Here is a 19215-nt window from a genome sequence, read left to right as displayed (position 1 = left end):
AGATCCCATCATCATCATTAGATTCTAGCCCTAACTCCACCTCCATGACATCAAAATGTTATTTAACCTGAGATCAGTTTCTTTGGTAATAAAATGAGGATAATTAGGGAACCACTTTCCCGTGTTTTAGGAAAATTAGATGCAATGATGATGTTAAAGCTCAATGTCTGGCACGTAAAAGAGGCTTCCTTCAGTGATGGCAGCTGGTATTAATAGTGTCTCTAAAAAGAAACCAATAGATAATTATCCAGATAACTTTATTTTGGAGGCATGGCCTAAGGGACTGTGTCTTGAATGTGACAAAAGACCTTGATTCTAGCTTTCATTTGCGCTGTGCATTGTACCAAGGCTTGTCTTCTTGAGGGTAGCTATCTTTGTCAACACAGCACTTTTTCAGGGTGAATGAACTCAACCAAGCAGAAGGGACTTGGATTTGAGCCAAATAGTCTCACTTCCCAGAAAGATAGCAAACTGCAAGAAAAATATTTCATGCATTTTTGCCCCCCAAATCTATAATTTTATTTTTGCAAAGCAATCATATTGCATACATGATGTATAAATAACTTGGATTTTCTTCAGGCAAAAGTACAAATAAATAAATTTTATTGAAACCAAAACACACAATGTAGGGCCGGAGCGGTGGAGCAAGCGGTAGGGCATTTGCCTTGCACACACTAAAATAGGATGGATCGCAGTTTGATCCCCGGCATTCCATATGGTCCCCCAAGCAAGGAGCGATTTCTGAGCACACAGCCAGGAGTAACCCCTGAGTGTTACCAGGTGTGTCCCCCCTAAAAAAAAAAAGTCACACACAATGTTATAATTACACCATTTAGGATCAGTTTTTAGAAAATTCAATGTGGCATTCTGAGTGAAGTTTCCTACTAATACTCAGTGGCTAAAGTTTGGAGAGTACAACCTAATGACCATGTTATTATGGGGTACAGAGACAGAGAAATATATCAAGAGAGTCAACTCAGATGGGAGAGAGTCTACAGCACCCCTAAAGTAAAAGGAAAAAAATACACATCTCAATTTGAATTTCTGGCAACCGTAGAATGAGAACGCACACTTCCTGCTTTTGCAAAGTTGATTTTATATGGTGTTTGTTCCCAAATTGTCCTTGCTGGGACATTCTAAGTAGACACAACTGTTGTTCAGATGTTAATCAAGGGAAGAAGATTTGAACTTTTGGTGGTCCACTGTTAGTGGTCCATTAAGCCCTGTGCCATGCAGATCAAGTGGATCTTAAAAGCAGTTTGACAACTGCCTGTGGACCAGTGGAATTCTAGTGTCCACCCCATGTAAATGTTTATGGCCAACTTTAGCAATCCTAACACTCCCCTCCCAGGATACTGAGATGGCTCAAGCAAAAGGAGTTCTCTATGAAAGCTTCTCACTTCTTCCACCACCAACAATAATTGCTTGAAAAAATATTTGTCATTAGAGAAAGACAAATCAAAAGTACAATAATAAGATACTATTTAGTATACATGAGGATGAACAATCTATTTAGTAGAAGATAACATGTCTATAAAACTATGGTGAAGTTAGAACCCTCCTACATTGTTGGTGGAGATATAGATTGTACCTCCTGGGCCCGGAAAGATAGCACAGCGGTGTTTGCCTTGCAAGCAGCTGATCCAGGACCAAAGGCGGTTGGTTCGAATCCCGGTGTCCCATATGGTCCCCTGTGCCTGCCAGGAGCTATTTCTGAGCAGACAGCCAGAAGTAACCCCTGAGCACCGCCAGGTGTGGCCCAAAACCCAAAAAAAAAAAAAAAATTTGTACCTCCTGTGGAGACTAGTTTAGCTGTTTTTCAAAATCTTAAGCACAGATTTACCATACGATAGAAAGACACAAAAGCACTGGAAACTGGTGTTTAAATACACTTACACATAGATATTCATAACAACACCATTCTCAATACCCAAAATATTGCAACCACCTTGATATCCACTAAATGACAAGCAAACAAGCACAATGTGAAATAGTTATACAAAGGAATGTTATCTAACCAAATAAAAGGCAAGGTGCATTGCTTAGATGATACCACAATGATGAAACTTGAAGCACTAGCTATTGATTTTATATGAAATATTCAGAAGAAACAATCCAAAAATGACAGTAAGCAGAACTGGTTGTCTGGGCCAACCAGAGTTGAGAGAAGAGGAGAAAGGTGAATAACTTCACTGACTATAGAGTTCACTTGGTGATGGAAATGATGCTACAGTGCTGAGGAGAGAATTACTGAGACAGAATTTAGTCTATTGTGAACAGATTGCCTACAGTTTTCAGAAAATAAACGTGGGCTGTAGAGAGAGTACAGTAGGTACTTGCCTTACATGTGGCCAACCCTGGTTTAATTCTGGCAACACATATAATTCTCTACAAGAAGTAATCCCTGAGTACTGTCAGATGTCCCCACCCAGCCAAATAAATAAATTATAAATTAAAATTTAAAAAATTTTAAAAGAAAAGTTTCTCAAACTTCAGTGCATATACAACTCACCTGGTGATCTTATCAAACTGTTGATTCAGTTCCTTGGGTGTATGGGGGACCTGAGCATGTGCACTATAAACAAGCTCCCTGGCCTTGTCTGAAAAGCCAGAGCCCAGTTCAGAGCTTCTCAAACAAGTCATCCCTGGTTGTGTAGTGGTTAGGACTCAGCACTCTCACACTTAGCTGCACATTGAAAGCACCCGGAGAAATTGTTTGTTTGTTTGTATTGTTTTTGGATCACACCCAGGGTGCTCAGGGGCTACTCCTGGCTCTGCGCTCAGAAATTGCTCCTGGCAGGCTCGAGGAACCATATAGAATGTGGGAATCGAACCCCACTCCATCCTGGGCTGGCTACATGCAAGGCAAATGCCCTACCGCTCTGCTATTGCTCCAGCCCCACCCAGAGAATTTTAAAAACTACTAATACTTGGAGCCCAAGCCCAGAGATACAATATTATTGGTCAGGGGTAGGACTGAATATAAAGAAGTGGTGGGTTGTGCTCGCTTCGGCAGCACATATACTAAAATTGGAACTATACAGAGAAGATTGACATGGCCCCTGTGCAAGGATCACACACAAATTCGTGAAGCGTTCCATAATTAAAAAAAAAAAAGATGTGGTGTGTGTGTGTGTCTGAGTGAGGGGTGTGTGTGTGTGTGTGTGTGTGTGTGTGTGTGTGTGTGTGTGTGTGTGTGTGTGTGTGTGTGTGTGAAGCACTCCTATCCCTGAATAATGCCAGTGTTCAGCAGGTTTTGAGAGACAGCTCCATACACAGATTTTCTAGATTCTAAATTTTCTTAGTGTCTGTGGGTGGAGCATTTATATGGGAGGGCAAGGTATCAGTTTTCTCCTAGGAAAAATAGAGAATAACTAGAGAGAATAACTAGCCCGGAACCTCCTCCTCATCAAAGCATTGAATCCAGAGGCATGTAGGCCAGAGCTAAGATACTGTGCCAATGTTTTGTACCTCTTGACAACTTGCCTGGCCTCTTTTACGGGTAACACCCTCTCCTTTGGCTTCCTGACCTTTGTAAGCAAATTTCCTGCGGTTGGTCTCAATTGTTAGCTATGTCTTCAACCAATCTAAAAGGAGATACTTCCTTTTGAGAAAGGGCTGCATGTCCAGATCTGCACATCCACAGGGTGACAGGGACTTGGAGGGTTGGCCCAGGGGTGCGGCCTGAGTCATCTCAGTGGGGGGGGGGGGAGGGGAAAGGACGACAAAAGGAAGACAGGCAAGGAGAACTGGGGCTGAATGCTGCCTCTCCCCATTCACAGGCTCAGGGGAAAACATTGTGAGGGCATTTATCTTCCTGCTTTAAACCTCTCTCATCTCCCAGAGAGACTCTGATCCAGGCTGAAAGGGGATAATTAACTAAGTACAGAAGCATTGACAGCCCCAACTGAAGCTTAGAAAAAGAGCAGACAGGTGAGAATGGCAACCAGGAAGGGGCCTGAGACATTTGGCAGCTTTCCTGAGAGCCTCCTCTCCTCTCTGCGGCATGCCAGAGTATTCATGCCTGAAATGACATAAAGAGAACATGTGTGTCTTCAAAATCTAGTAAAAAGAACGTGTATGTGCGTGTGTGTGTTTAATTTTCATCACTCACCCTGATTCCTCAAAGCTCTATCCCTTCATGTGGTCACTTTGAACATCTTTTGGCACCAATCACAACCAGAGAACATCTGAGGAGAGAGCACACCACATGGGCATTCTGGGGCTGGGGGGGGGGGGGGGACGACAAGGACACAGCTGCACTGACAGTCATCTCATCTTGGGCTCTTGCACTATAGTGATGCAATAATCCAGGAAATGGGACTCTATATTTTTCTATATGGAAACTTAGATTTCAAACTTTCTGAACCAAAAGATAAAGGAATTGATGGGCTGGAGAGATACAATAGCAAATAAGGTGGTTAACTTGCTGTCTCTCAACTCAGATTTGATTCCTAGCACCTCATATGGTCTCCTGAGCAACCCCAGGAGTGATCCCTGAGTACAGATCTCAAAAGTAAACCCTGAGAACAGCCAAGTGTGGCTCCAAGACCAAAATGTAAAAAGATATGGTGAGGCAAAGAAAAAATAAATTCTTATCCTAGAGATGTGTTGATCAGTTAAAAGGATATTTAAATAAACTTGGAAAGCATCTTAAATATTTCTTCCCAGGGGCCGGAGAGATAGCATGGAGGTAGAGCATTTGCCTTGCATGCAGAAGGATGGTGGTTTGAATCCTGGCATTCCATATGGTACCCCGAGCCTGCCAGAAGCGATTTCTGAGCATAGAGCCAAGAGTAATCCCTGAACGCTGCCAGGTGTGACCCAAAACAAACAAACAAATAAAAAATCTATCCAAAGATACTAACCCATGGAAAGGTTCAAAATGATTCACTAGACAAAAAGAGAAAATTACCTGTGAAACCCAATTCTTTTCTTACTCTGCATTCCCCCTATCCTGAATGTGGTTCAAACACTGATTATAGTTCTTGTCTCCTTAAGGAAGCCCACACTGATTTCCTCCTTGAACTATTTATGAGCAGAGGTGATACATTCCTACCATTTTTCATAGGTACTCAGGGACTTGAGAGCTGGGACTGCCTGATTCATTCCATCTCCAGGACATAGCATGGGCCTTGCATGGAACTGATGCTCAATAAATGTTTATTTATTAAATAAATTGAATGAATAGTACTAAAAAACCAAGTTGTATGTTTCACCAGCTTTGAAAATCCAGAGCCCAGAAATAAACCCTATTACATATCTGTGATAACAGAAAATACTCTATTTCAGACCAAAGAGCAACAACAATAGTAAATACATGGCACTTGGTATTACCAACAGGCCTTCCTTTTATTTATTTTGGTGGGGGTTGGGGCCACACCTGGCAGTGCTCTGGGCTTATTGCTGGTTCTGTGCTCAGGTCACTTTAGGTGGCTTTCAGGAGACCATACGTAGTGCCAAGGTTTGAATGCAGGTACCCTCTCCCCCCAGACCCCACCTGTGCTCACTTCGGCAGCACATATACTAAAATTGAATGCAGGTCCCCATCATGTAAGACCAGTGCTCTACCCACTGTACTGGCTCCTAGGTGGCTTTTTAATCATTTAAAATTAATTAATCTAATTTTCATAAGTCAATTAACATATTCACTAATTCCAATTTATAGAAGAGACAACTAAGTCACAGATTTGTTCAAGCTAATAAGTGACAGAACTGTTTCAACTAGGCCCAGCCCAGCCCCAGAGTCAGCTTTCTAAACCACTAAACTGTGATTATTTAAATTAGATCAAGTCTTCCTCTTAATTCCTCTACCAACTCTTGTCTTTGTTTGTTTATTTATGGGTTATACAAAGTGATGTCCAGGGGTTACTCCTGGCTCTGAACACAGGAATTACTCTTGGCAAGCTAGGGGGACCATATGGAATGTTGAGGACTGAATCCAGATAGGCCCTGTGCAAGGAAAGTGCCATATTGCTGTATTATCTCTTTGGGCTCTACCAGTGCTTAACTTGGATTATCAGAGATCTTGTATCAGAAAATAGATTCCTGCATCATATGTGTATAGCATATATACTGTATAGAACACACTATGAGCTACTTTCAACTATTTAAAGAATGATATCTTGCCATTGTGATAACATAGATAGACCTTGAGAACAGTTTTTTGTCTGTTTTTTTTTCCTTTTGGTTAGACCTTGAGAACATTAAACAAAGTGAAAGTGAGAGATAAAGACAAGATATGTGTGTATGTATGTGTGTGTGTGTAGGTATATATATATATATATATATATATATATATATATATATATATATATATATCTTAGGATCTCACTTATATGTGAAATCTAAACAAAGCAAAATAAATCAAGCTCATTGATAAAGATAATATGTTGGTGACTGACAAGGCCAGGAATGGAAGATGGGGAGGTCAAAAGGGTAGAAGGTATGTCAAACATACAAAGTCCCAGTCGTAGTATGTCCTAAATGTGCAGAATGATGACTAGTTAAAATCACAGTAGTGTCCAGTTAAACTTGCTGGGAGATGGGGGGGCTACAGTGATAGGAATGCGAGCAGGACACTTGCCTCTCATGTAGCCAACCCTGGTTTGATTCCTATACACCACATGATATCCAAATCCACCAGGAGTGATTCCTGAGTGCAGAATAAGGAGTAACAACTGAGCACTGCCAGATATGACCCCCCTTCCCAACATATACCAACTAAATTTACTGTGGTGATCTGATCATTTTGCAGCTTGAATTGTGTTGTATACCTGAAATTAATATATCATATACCAATTATACTTCAACTTAAAATATTTTTTAAAGAAACCCGATTTGCAGCACCTCACATGGCTGCAATGGCTTGGAACAGATCCTGTTCCTGCCTGAAGCTACTCTACAATTACTGGTATCTGTCCTGGTCCTGGGTGACTCAAGAGCAGATGAATGTGTTCCAGGGTTCCTCTGTTATATGGACAGACTCCAGTTCACATGATGGTTTAAACTTATGGTCCTCTCTTTTTTATTACCCCCAATTATTGGTATCCTTTTCAATTAGCTTCATAACAAATGTGGCTGGCACCAAACTATAAACACTGATATTTTATTGGCAAGTGTTTTCTATAATAGCTATAGTTCTATTGAGTGAACCATAGCCAGAAGCTCATAGCTTAAATGTTTACAATACTTAGAAATTGACTAAATGAACTTCCTTTGCTTATCCCTTCTCATCTACAGACCTAGTTTAGCTGTCACCAACTGAACAGTCTTTAACCATATCTTCCAGCCTCTATGCTCACCCCTTCTAATTCTTGTCCTTGTTGGGTTCAGAACTTCATCTTTATAAAGCAGAGCTTTGACTATGCAATCTCTCTGCTAATTTTTTTTTTAATCCACAGCTATTTCTAAGTCCTTCCTACCTCATTCCAACAGCCCTTTTTAGGAAGTGTATCCATATTTCTCATCAAATGTTATGCTTAGCGTAAGTAGTTAGAGTGCTTGTCTTGCACTTAGCTAACCTGGGTCCAATTCCCAGCATTCCAAATGGTTCCTTGAATATTGCCAGGTGTGATTCCTGAAAGCCAAGAAAAACCCTTGAGCATGCCAGGCGTGTGCCTTCATCCTGTCCTCTCTTCCCCCTGCAAAAAAAATACCACTACTTTATGCTTCAAAAAACTTTATACTTAGCCAGACTGGAAAATTTTGCTTTTGTTACACATGCTTTTATCGTTCCTTTGCTCTTGAGTTTTGCTTGGCTTTTTCTTGCCCTGATAATCTTGTGTTCCTAGGTTTCCTCATTTTATCTTTTGAATGTGCTAAGTGTTCATAACAAGCAGCTTTCTCCAAATCTCCAAAGATTTCCAAATAAAATCTTATTAAGATTTCATTCTTGTGTCATGCTTTAAATACACCCATTTAAAATATATAGGCCAATAATTTTCAGTTTATTCAGTTTTACAGCCATCATGACCAATTTTAGAATATTCTCAAACCTCCTGTCCAATCACAGTCACTCCCACTCCCCTCAAATGCTCCCTGCCCTGGGAAGCACTAAGCTGAAGAATTCATATATTTGCTTATTCTGGACATTTCATATAAATAAATTTATGTAACTATGACCTTTCATTTAGCAAAATGCTTTCAACATTAATCTATGTCTGTATATTTCATACTTTTAATTGCCAGCCAACACTTAATTACAATCTATTCTCCATTCATCAACTGACAGTTTCCATTTTTGTTATTATAAATAATAGATATTAGGATTACCCATATACAAAGACATCTGTCATAATTTCTTCTTTTTTTTCTTTTCTTTTTTTTTTTTTTTTTTTGTATTTTGGGTCGCCCCTGGCTGGCTCAGGGGACCATTATGAGATGCCAGGATTTGAACTACCATTGGTCCTGGGTTGGCTGCATGCAAGGCAAATGCCCTACCTCTGTGCTATCACTCCGGCCCCATCTGTCATAATTTCTCTTGACATCTATATGTTTAAGAGTGGGATATCTGGGTCATATGATAACTCTATGCCCAATGTTCTGAGATATTTCCAGGCATTTTTTTTACTATTTTATATGATCACCAATAAGAGGTTTTCAGTTTCCCATGATTTTTACCAACACTAACCTTTTTTTCGTTAGAGCAATCTTTATCGGTGTTAAATAATATCTCTTTGTTATTCTGATGGCATTTTGTTTGTTTGTTTTTTGGGCCACATCTGGTGGCACTCAGGGGTTACTCCTGGCTCTACACTCAGGAATCACTCCTGGCAGGCTCGGGGGACCATATGGGATGCCGAGAATCAAACCCAGCTTCGTCTTCAGTCGGCAGCACCCTACCACTGTGCTATATCTCTGAGCCCTCTGATGGCATTTTACTAATGATTAATGGTGTTGAGCGTCTTTTCATATGCATATTTGCCATTTTTATATTTATCAAGCAGGAATATTCAGGGATTACTCCTGGCTCTACACTCAGGAATCACTCCTGATAAGCTTGGGGGTACTATAGGAGATGTCAAGGGTTACACTCAGGTGGGCATTGAGAAAGTCAAGCACCCTACCCATTGTACTATCTGTCGCCCCAAAATGTGCTCCCCCACCACGTCCCCAAAATGTGTTTTTCTTATCTTTGGTTTCTCCTTCCTTTCTGGACCATGGAACATAGAGAGGTCCAGAGCATCTGTGGGTCCCTGGGCAGAGCTCTCCGTCTGATAAAACCTGTGCTGGAGAAAATTCCCTGGCGTTTCTCCTCTACCACTCCCCAGGGCCAACCTAGGTGTTGAGTAAATTCATAGTTTTAGTCCAACCTGGGACCCTGGGCAAGCCATTGTTCTTCCAGCCTAAGCCTCCTCAGGCATTCCATGAGGGGGAAGCATTATTACCCTACTTCATGCCAACATTGAGATTCTTACCATTTGTTTTCAAGAGGAAAGCCTACAACCATGAGGATTATAGTAAGTGGGATTGAGGTAGAAGAGTAGAAGTTTAGAGTCTCAGGGTACCTCAAATCCAGTTTCATCCACTTTAGGAAGATTATTTTAATACCCATGATCTCGTATTTTCTCATCTATAAAACTACCTTCTATGCACAGCCTGTTCTTGGTGCTCAAAATTAGAAAGATGGGGACAAAAGCCATGGGGCAGCAGTGAGGGTGCTTGCTTTGCATGCAGCATTCCCAGTTACCATTTCCAGCACCTCATACAGCCCTATTGGTGGTGGACATGATACAGTAACATTATACCCATAACATAAACACACACACACACACACACACACACACACATTTACACTCCTGTTAACTAAGATTACCTTTGTACTTTTTTTTTTGGTAATATATTTTTTTTTTAAGAAAGATTGTTTTCAGCTTGAGAGGTTCACAGAGAGAAATGATTGCTTCTATGGGCAGAAGGTCAGGAGTGATCCATGAGAGCAGAGTCCTGAGTGGCAGGGGAAAAAAAAAAAAGAGAAATAATTGGGGCATGTGGACCTTTTGTAGAGTAGGTAGAAGCTACTAATGCGGCTGTAACTGAGTATCAGTAGAGGGCGCCAAGCTATTTCATAACCGAAAAAGGCCTGATATATTGGCTACCGATGACAGACAGGCAGCCAGCCAGACAAGACAGATAAACACACGAGTTAGAAATTACACTATGCACTGTACAGTGATTCCTAAAGAAGGCTTTTGGGTTGGGTGTTCTTGTCCTTGAGCTGCGTGACTTTGAACAAGTCCCTTCCCTGGACCTGAATTTCTCTTTGCAGGCCGAGAGAGACGGTCAGGCACTGAGTAGATCCATAAGTTCTCTGGGACAAATGCATGTCCTCAGACGCTCAGGGGACGCTGGGGGGTGACTCGGGTGGGCTGGGGGGTGCAGTTGCAGCCCACGACCTCCGGATGCCCTCTCGGGCCCGGATGATTTACACACATTCACGGGAAGCCACGCAGGGCTAATCCCGGTGGACAAAGGAGCGCGGTTCAGTCGCTGGGTGGTGGCGATGTTTTCCTGCAGCGCACACGATGCTTATCATCTTTTGTGAGCGCTGATGCCCGAGCCAGGAGACCACCCAGCCCGACAAAGAAAGGAATGCTTGTCTACCTCTGCGGGCGCGGGGCGGACGGCTCTGCATTTGCCCCGGGGGCTGTCACTCGCAGAACAATGGCAGCGAGCAGGGTGGCTCTCACCTGAGCCGGGTAGGCGGGCAGGCCAGGCCAGCAGACGTGCGGAGGGGGGGTCTCTCTTCCCGGGGTGCAGGAGGGTGAGATGCCTCCACACCCGGCCCCCTGTCACTCGCCCAAAGGAGGTGGGGCCCGAGAAGGCCTGCATCCTAGCTGTTGATGCAGAGCAGAAAGCAGCCAGGGCAGAATGTATAACTTATATCATTTATCATTTATATAATTTATAACTTATCGGTTTAAGACGATGATCAATTTGAAGATTATAATGTATGCTACATTCAAAACAAGCCCGTCTCAAAAAAGTTATTATCTTGAGGGCAAGAAACCAGACATATACTTGGATGGTCCCATCACAATGAACGTTTATACAAAGACAAGCTACAATGCAAGAATTAAATCCATCAATGCTGCTTCGTTAGTAAAGGGGAAGGTTGATAGCCAAGGGCATTAAAGATCTTTCTGGGGCATGGAAACAGTTTACGTCTTGAAGGAGCTGTGATGGCTGAGTCTAAGTACCTTTATGAAAACACTGAACTAACTGGCTTCCAGTCAGTGCACTGTAAGTTACACTCAGTAACGCTGATAACAGCTAAATTGCAAAAAAAAAAAAAAAAAAAAAGAGGGGTTATAACAACTTCCTATTCTTCAAAGTAATGTACTAGGAGACAAAAATAATGCAAATATGTATTTTTTAAAAATCACCCGTGATCCCATTACCTTGAGGAAATGAGTTATCTTCATATTGATATTGCCAGATTTTAATTTCCACAGGCATGATACCATGTGGTTTGTAATCTGCATTATGTTTCTATGCATTGACCTGGCAATGTAGCTTCATAGTTAAAACTGCAAAAGGCAGGGGCCAAAGCTATTGCACAGTGGGTTGGGAGTTTGCCTTGCACACAACTAACTCTGTGAGGTTCTATCCTCTGCATCCCATTTGGTCCCTAGAGCTTGCCAGGATCTATTTTAGAGCACAGACCCAAGAGTAATACCTGAACACTGCTCGGTGTGGCTCAAAAACCAAAAAATAAAGTAATTAAAAATAAATAAATAAATAAAAAGCTTCAACAGACAGGGCTGGAACAAAAACAGAATGGGTACAGAGTTTACTTTGCAAGCAGTAAACTCAGGTTAGATTCATGGCAGCAATATGGTCCTCTGAGCCCTGCCAGGAATGATTCCAGAGCCCAGAGTCAGGAGTAAACTCTGAGCATCACTAGACATGGCCAGAAAAAGCTTAAAAAGCCAGGACAGAAAAGGGAAAAAGCAAACAAAATATAACCCTGAAAAAGGCACAAATGTGGAAAATTTCTGTTGGCCATCCTCTTTAGTAATCACTTTGTGATTGTATAGTCTACTATTTTTCTTCTACAGTATATGTGCATGAAGTGTGGAGACTGGTAAGTAGAAGCAATTACATACAATTCACACCAAAGTCAATCTGTAGTTTAATAGGATATGACAATGTAAATCTCTGCATGTCATAAAATGTTCACCTCATCCTTAAGGTTTTTAGTTCAAGTAGACATAAAAACAAAAATATGGGAGAAAACTGGAAATATGGAAACACTTTAAATGTGGTGGTCAATTGTTTTCATATTTTGAATAAGCTTTTATATTATTAGCTCATTATAAGCAACCAAAAAACACTGTTTTGGATCCTCTCCTAGTTACTTCTCCATTGTCACCAAATTAACTAGCATTCTTGTTTTTAACTTCTAATTTCAAAGAAGTTTAGTCTAGTTTTTGAATTTTGTATAATGGAATAGTACAGTACCTACTCATGTGTGTTTTGTTCTAATAATGAAACCTAGAGCTTTACAATTCAAGGCGTATGCACTATTGCTGAGTCACTTCTCTTGGGCACTATTCATTCTTATTCTATGGCCATATTATTTTATTAAACAACAGAAGGATGCCATTCATGTTGTTGCATAGAATACCAATGCTTTGGAGCTGGAGTGGTGGCACAAGCAAAAAGGCATCCACCTTGCACGCACTAGCCTAGGACAGACCATGGTTCAATCCCCTGGTATCCCATATGGTCCCCCAAGCCAGGAGAAATTTCTGAGCACATAGCCAGTAGTAAATCCTGAGCATCACCAGGTGTGGCCCCAAAACAAAACAAAAAAACAAAACAAAAAAAAAGAATACCAATGCTTTTACATAAATTTCATACAATATTCCTTCGTGTAAATGTTTCCTAATTTGTTTTCCTATTGGTGATAGTTTCCAGCTTTGGACAATCACAACTGTTATAAATGTTCTCTTGGTGAATATTCTTGTATGCATCTGATGCATTTTTTTTTAATTCTGGGAGCAATTGATAGATCACAGGTTATGCATAAGTCCAGTATTAGTAGAAAATACTAATCTCCAAAATGTTTACAAAAATTTGCACATTCACCTGTAGTGTATGAATTCCAAAAACTTTATTTCTTTGCCTAGGTCTATTTTTTGTTTGCTTGCTTGTTTTGGGGCCACACCTGGGAGTGCTGAGGGGTTATTCCTGGCTCTGCTCTGAGAAATTGTTCCCGGCAGGAAACCATGTGGGGGACCATGTGGGATGCCAGGAATTGAACCCGGGTCTGTCCCAGGTTAGCAGCATGCAAGGCAAATGCCCTACCACTGTGCTATCACTCTAACCTGTTTCATAAACTTCGGGATTATTAATTTTTTTTTTTTTGGTTTTTGGACCACACCCTGTGACGCTCAGGGGTTACTCCTGGCTATGCGCTCAGAAGTTGCTCCTGGCTTCTTGGGGGACCATATGGGACGCCGGGGGATCGAACCGCGGTCCGTCCTAGGCTAGCGCAGGCAAGGCAGGCACCTTACCTCCAGCGCCACCGCCCGGCCCCTAGGATTATTAATTTTTTATTCCATAGTGCTTTCTAGATAAAGCTAAAGAATCTCTTCTGAGAATATGATAGAAAAAATTGTTTCATTATTAATATACTAATGACATCTAGCATCAGATCTAAGGACAGTAACTTCAGAATTTAAAGATGAATGTAAACCTAGATATGCTCAGCTTGAGAAATAATACAGGGTCAAGGTACATGGCTAACCAGTTTAAATCCCCAGCATCACTTCTGGTCCCCTGAGCACTACCAGGAGTAACCCCTAAGCACTTTCAGGTATGCCTTCCAATAAATAAATAATAAAGGAAATTTTAAAAATTACCCATAAAATGTTTACTGTTCATTGTTTTTGATTTTCACATAAAATGAATTTTCTTGGCTTTTGCTAATTTTAAATGCTCTCTCTATTTGTTAAAAATGTGGGGGCCGGGCGGTGGCGCTAGAGGTAAGGTGCCTGCCTTGCCTGCGCTAGCCTAGGACGGACCGCGGTTCGATCCCCCGGCGTCCCATATGGTCCCCCAAGCCAGGAGTGACTTCTGAGCGCATAGCCAGGAGTAACCCTTGAGCGTCACCGGGTGTGGCCCAAAAACCCAAAAAAAAAAAATGTATTCAAGAATTCTATAATTTGAACATTAACCATCTCTCTCTCTCTCTCTCTCTCTCTCTCTCTCTCTCTCTCTCTCTCTCTCTCTCTCTCTCTCTCTCTCTCTTTCTCTTTTTTTTTTGCCACTTTTTATTGCTTGCTTTTGGTTTTTATTTGTTTGAGGGCTGCACCCAGTGAAGCTCAGGGGTTACTCCTTACTCTGTACTCAGGAATCTCTCCTGACTGTGCTAGGAGACACATATAGAATGCCAGGGATTGAACCCAGGTAGACCATGTGCCAGGTAATCTCCCTATCTGCTGAACTATCACTCTGGCCCTCGCTTTGCCACTTTTTATAATAATAGCTACTTGTGGTTTTATTTTTTGTAATAGCTTCAGTGAATAAATAATTTAGATACCACAAAATGCCCTTTTATAGTATTGAATTTGATATTTAAAAATTCAGGTATTAATATTAACTATCATTTAATTTAGAATATTAACTATTAATTAACTATCATCTAATTTTAGAAACCTTGGACCCATTAGCAGTTATTATTAGCTATTAGCTACCATGGTACCATGGACCCTCCCTCCCTATGTACCACTAATCTATTTCTGTTTTTATTCTGGATAGAATATTATGAATTTCTATTCTGGAAATTTTATACAGATGCATGAACATACTTGAACTACACCTACCATATATGTTCTTTTGTGATTGGTTTCTTTCATTCACATAATGATTTTGGTGTGTATTCATGTTATTAGCATGTGTTAGTACTTTATTCTTTTTTATGGTCACTTATATTCTACTGTTCCAAGACTTCATTTAAAAATTATTTATTTATTTATTTATTTATTTATTTATTTATTATTTTTGAAGAAATGCAATGGTCTAAATGGGATTTGTCTCAAACACTGTTGACCCCAGAGAATAGTGACTATGAAGGAAAAGAAACTAAGTGGAAGAGGAGAAACACAAATATGAAAGGATAGGGCCAGGAGCCAAGTGGTCTCAGGTGCATTGGTAGTGTTAAGAAAGTATAGAATAGGGGGGCGGAGAGATAGCATGGAGGTAAAGCATTTGCCTTGCATGCAGAAGGACAGTGGTTCGAATCTCGGCATCCCTTCTAGTCCCCGAGCCTGCCAGGAGCAATTTCTGAGGGTAAAGCCAGGAGTAACCTTACTGCTGGATGTGACCCAAAACCACACACACACACACACACACACACACACACACAGAGGGGCCGGACTGGATAGCACAGCGGTGTTTGCCTTGCAAGCAGCCGACCCAGGAGTAAGGTGGTTGGTTCGAATCCCGGCATTTCATATGGTCCCCCGTGCCTGCCAGGAGCTATTTCTGAGCAGATAGCCAGGAGTAACCCCTGAGCACCGCCGGGTGTGGCCCAAAAACAAACAAACAAACAAAAAAGTATAAGTTAAGAAAGTATAGAATAGCTGCTGCTCAGAGGACCGAGGCAGAAAGATGAAGTTTCTTCTCTCATGGCAACATGGCACCACCAACATGTACTCACTGGCCTTTGCATCCTAGAATATGAGACAAGTAGCACAACTTGGCCATAGGGTCTCACTATTCTACCTCAACTGGTTTCCCCACTTTTAAATGAAAGAAAGAAGATACTGGGGAGAATGCTTTGACTGAATGAGAGCAGGCAGAAGCTATTGCCCAGTTTCCATATGTGGAGTTGTATCATCTGCCTCACCTGCCAAAGGACATGCTTCATTCCCACAGAGCAAGTGAATGAATTGATAGATTTGATTCCACACAGTGATCAGAGATTGTGCCCTCAGAGAACTAAGCAGTAGTTCTGTCCTTCTGGTCTGTCACCTGGCCTCTGACTTAGTAGGTTTTTTTTTTCTCCCTGTTTCCACATTCAGTTCTAGTGGATAATGATGTCATCTAAGTGGTGAAAGTCATGGGTTTTGTTTTTGTTTTTGTTTTTGTTTTTGGGTCACACCCGGCAGTGCTCAGGGGTTACTCCTGGCTCTTTAATCACTCCTGGCAGGCTCAGGGGACCATTTGGGATGCCAAGATTCGAACCACTGTCCGTCTGCATGCAAGGCAAATGCCTTATCTCCATGCTATCTCTCCGGCCCGAAAGTCATGTTTAATAGAAAGGACTCCCTTGTAATCCTCATCATCATGGCCACACTGAAAATCAGAAACTCCAACTTCTACCCTGTGACAGTGACCAGCCTGTCTAGCCAAGTCCAATATATGAACACAGTGGTTGGCACATACACAACCATCAATGTCTTCCTCATTTCTCCTCTGAGTGAACATATGGTGAATTTTACTGTGAAAGCTGAGATGGGAAGACAATACTCCCATGCATACCTCTATGCACACTCCTTAATATCCTTGTGCATAACATAGTAACCTTCATGCAAACATCAGTGAAGATTTTCTACATTGGCCACATGACCCAGAGTTCCTTTGAAACACATAACTATGTGGATTGTGGAACAAATTCCACAATTATCTAAAAGCTGCTCTTGGCTCTTCCATGGCAGTGCCTGTCAGATGAGACTAACAGAACATCTGTTCACCAGGCCTGAGTTTCTGTAACCTATCAAGGTGGTATCAGTGCAGAGAAACTGGATCCCTTATTCCCCAGCTCACATTCTCCTGCCTCTTGGGAGGACAGCTCCTTCTTGCAGCCCCATTAACTGCCCCTCAGCAGCTACACTGCCCAGTACCTCGCCTCTTCCAGCAAATAGTAGGCCTTGGAGAATTTGAGTATTTGAACTTGAATGAATTTAATGCAGGTCTTTCAACTGTTCTTAGGGCATTCTGATTGAAATTGTACCATAATTCTATGTTATCCTCTCACCCATCCAGTTGCAGAATTACTTATGCATAGAAGGGCAGCAGGAAAAGAACATTCAGAAGAAGAAAGCAGGGGCCAGAGAGCTAGCACAGTGGTAGGGCATTTGCCTTGCAAGCAGCGGATCCAGGACGAACAGTGGTTTGAATCCTGGCATCTCATGTGGTCCCCTGAGCCTGCCAGGAGCAATTTCTGAGCACAGAGCCAGGAGTAAACCCTATGTGTCACCAGGTGTGATTTAAAGACAAAAACAAAAACAAAACAAACAAAAAAAAAAAAAAAAACAAAAAAAAGAGAGAAAGCACAGTACACTTAATACATTAATTTTTTCATCTGCTTCAAGTGATTCAAGTTGCTTTAAAAGAAAACGGGGGCGGGCCCGGAGAGATAGCACAGCGGGGTTTGCCTTGCAAGCAGGACCAAAGGTGGTTGGTTCGAATCCTGGTGTCCCATATGGTTCCCCGTGCCTGCCAGGAGCTACTTCTGAGCAGACAGCCAGGAGTAACCCCTGAGCACCGCTGGGTGTGGCCCAAAAACCAAAAAAAAAAAAAAAGAAAACTGGGGCATTGGAGGTGGGAAGGTTGCACTACTAGTGAAGGGGGTGTTTTTTTTTAAATAATTAAAACCTAACTACAAACATGTTTGAATCATGGCCTTAAATAAAGATATTATTTTAAAAAATAATAAAAAGAAAGAAAACAGGGTATTGGTTGTTGTTGCGTTTTCTGTAGAAAGTTACTAGTTATTTTTATTAAGTCTATCCAAGGCTGGATTTGTCCTTCATCCATTGGCTGAAACATAGACTGGGGAATTTAGTAGAAAAATAAACCCTGCTTTTGATTAAACAAAGACAAAACAAAGCTAAATATCCAAGCCAAAGGCAACAACAATGAAATCAAGAGACCCAAACTTAAACAATATAAATTTAAGTTGTCTTTATTGCTGTGGTGCTTTTCAGGTTTTTTGTTTGTATGTTTTTGTTTTGTTTTGGCTTTGATTTTTCTTATATTACTTTTATGTTTTTCTTCCTTTTTTCCTTTCTTTTCTTAAACTGATATTTATAGACTCCTCCCATTTTATACTTGTTTGATTTTTGCCTCCCCCTTTTTGCTTTTGCTTTTTTTTCTTACCTTCAAACAGAACCACATAACTTGAACCATCTTGTTCTGCCTCACAAATTGAGGGGGAAATAATAGAGGGCATCAAGACCAAACAGTCGTATGAACATTGATTAGAAATAAAAAATGATCAGACTTGAACACCAAATCTAAAGCCAACTACAACAGAATCGATACCCAATCTACAACAGGCTAGACGCAGAAGGGACCACTTATACTAGCAGCCTGGATGGCAAAGGAGGGGCAATATGGGATGCATGCTGGGAACTGGGGTGGAGAGAGGACAACATTGGTGGTGGGAATGCCCCTGATTCAATGTCACTATATACCTGAAATAATACTGTGAATATTTGTAATCCACTTTGGCCAAAATAAAAATTATTAATATATAAACTTAACAAGGGCCAGTTATTCTGGCAGGTTGAGTGGCAGGGGAGTGTTGATATGGGATGCAATTGGGGAACATTGGTGGAGGGAGATGATCACTGGTGGTGGGATTGGTCTTAATTCTTTGTATGTCTAAAACTCAACTATGAAGGACTTTGTCAATCACAATGGTTTCAATACATTTATTTAATTATTTATTTTGGGATTAGGGCCATACTCGGCAGCTCTCAGTGGTTACTTCTGGTTCTGTGCTCAGAAATTACTCCTGGCAGGCTCAGGGGAACATATGGAAAGCCAAGCATCAAACCTAGGTCCATTGTGTGCAAGACAAATGTACTACCCTCTATGCTATCACTCCTGCTCTAAGAACACAGCTTTTTAACCCATTTATCAACTGCTAAACATGCGGCCTGTTTTCATTTACATGCATTTTCTTCTCTTTTGAGTACATACCTGAGTGGAATTTCTGATTATATATTAACTATATTTGGGGCACTACCAAACTGTTCCTTAAAGTTCCACACCTTTAACATTTCACCGGCAATGTATGAGATGCTTTTCTTGGTGGGTTTTTTTTTGTTTTGTTTTGTTTTGTTTTTTGTTTTTTTGGGCAGTTCCAGGGATCAAAATGAAGTTTGAGGATTTTTGTTTGCTGGTTGGTTGGAGCTGGGGCATACCCAACACTGCTCAGGGCTTACTCCTGGTTCTGTGCTCAGGGATCACTTCTGG

The 19215-nt window shown here is 41.2% G+C and overlaps 1 non-coding gene and 1 pseudogene across 1 annotated transcript; both read left to right on the top strand.

The window, feature by feature from the left end:
* The first annotated feature begins 3000 nt into the window (after positions 1-3000).
* LOC126027664 (U6 spliceosomal RNA) lies at positions 3001-3107 on the top strand. Its single transcript, XR_007502301.1, has one exon. It is a non-coding gene; the product is annotated as a U6 spliceosomal RNA (small nuclear RNA).
* Positions 3108-11180: 8073 nt separating this feature from the next.
* LOC125998249 (transmembrane protein 106C-like) lies at positions 11181-16640 on the top strand (annotated as a pseudogene).
* The last annotated feature ends 2575 nt before the right edge of the window (positions 16641-19215 follow it).

Source organism: Suncus etruscus, chromosome 1 (assembly GCF_024139225.1).
Source record: "Suncus etruscus isolate mSunEtr1 chromosome 1, mSunEtr1.pri.cur, whole genome shotgun sequence".
Taxonomy (NCBI): domain Eukaryota; kingdom Metazoa; phylum Chordata; class Mammalia; order Eulipotyphla; family Soricidae; genus Suncus; species Suncus etruscus.
The sequence above is the reverse complement of the archived record's forward strand: the minus strand, read 5'-3'. Positions and strand labels throughout refer to the sequence as shown.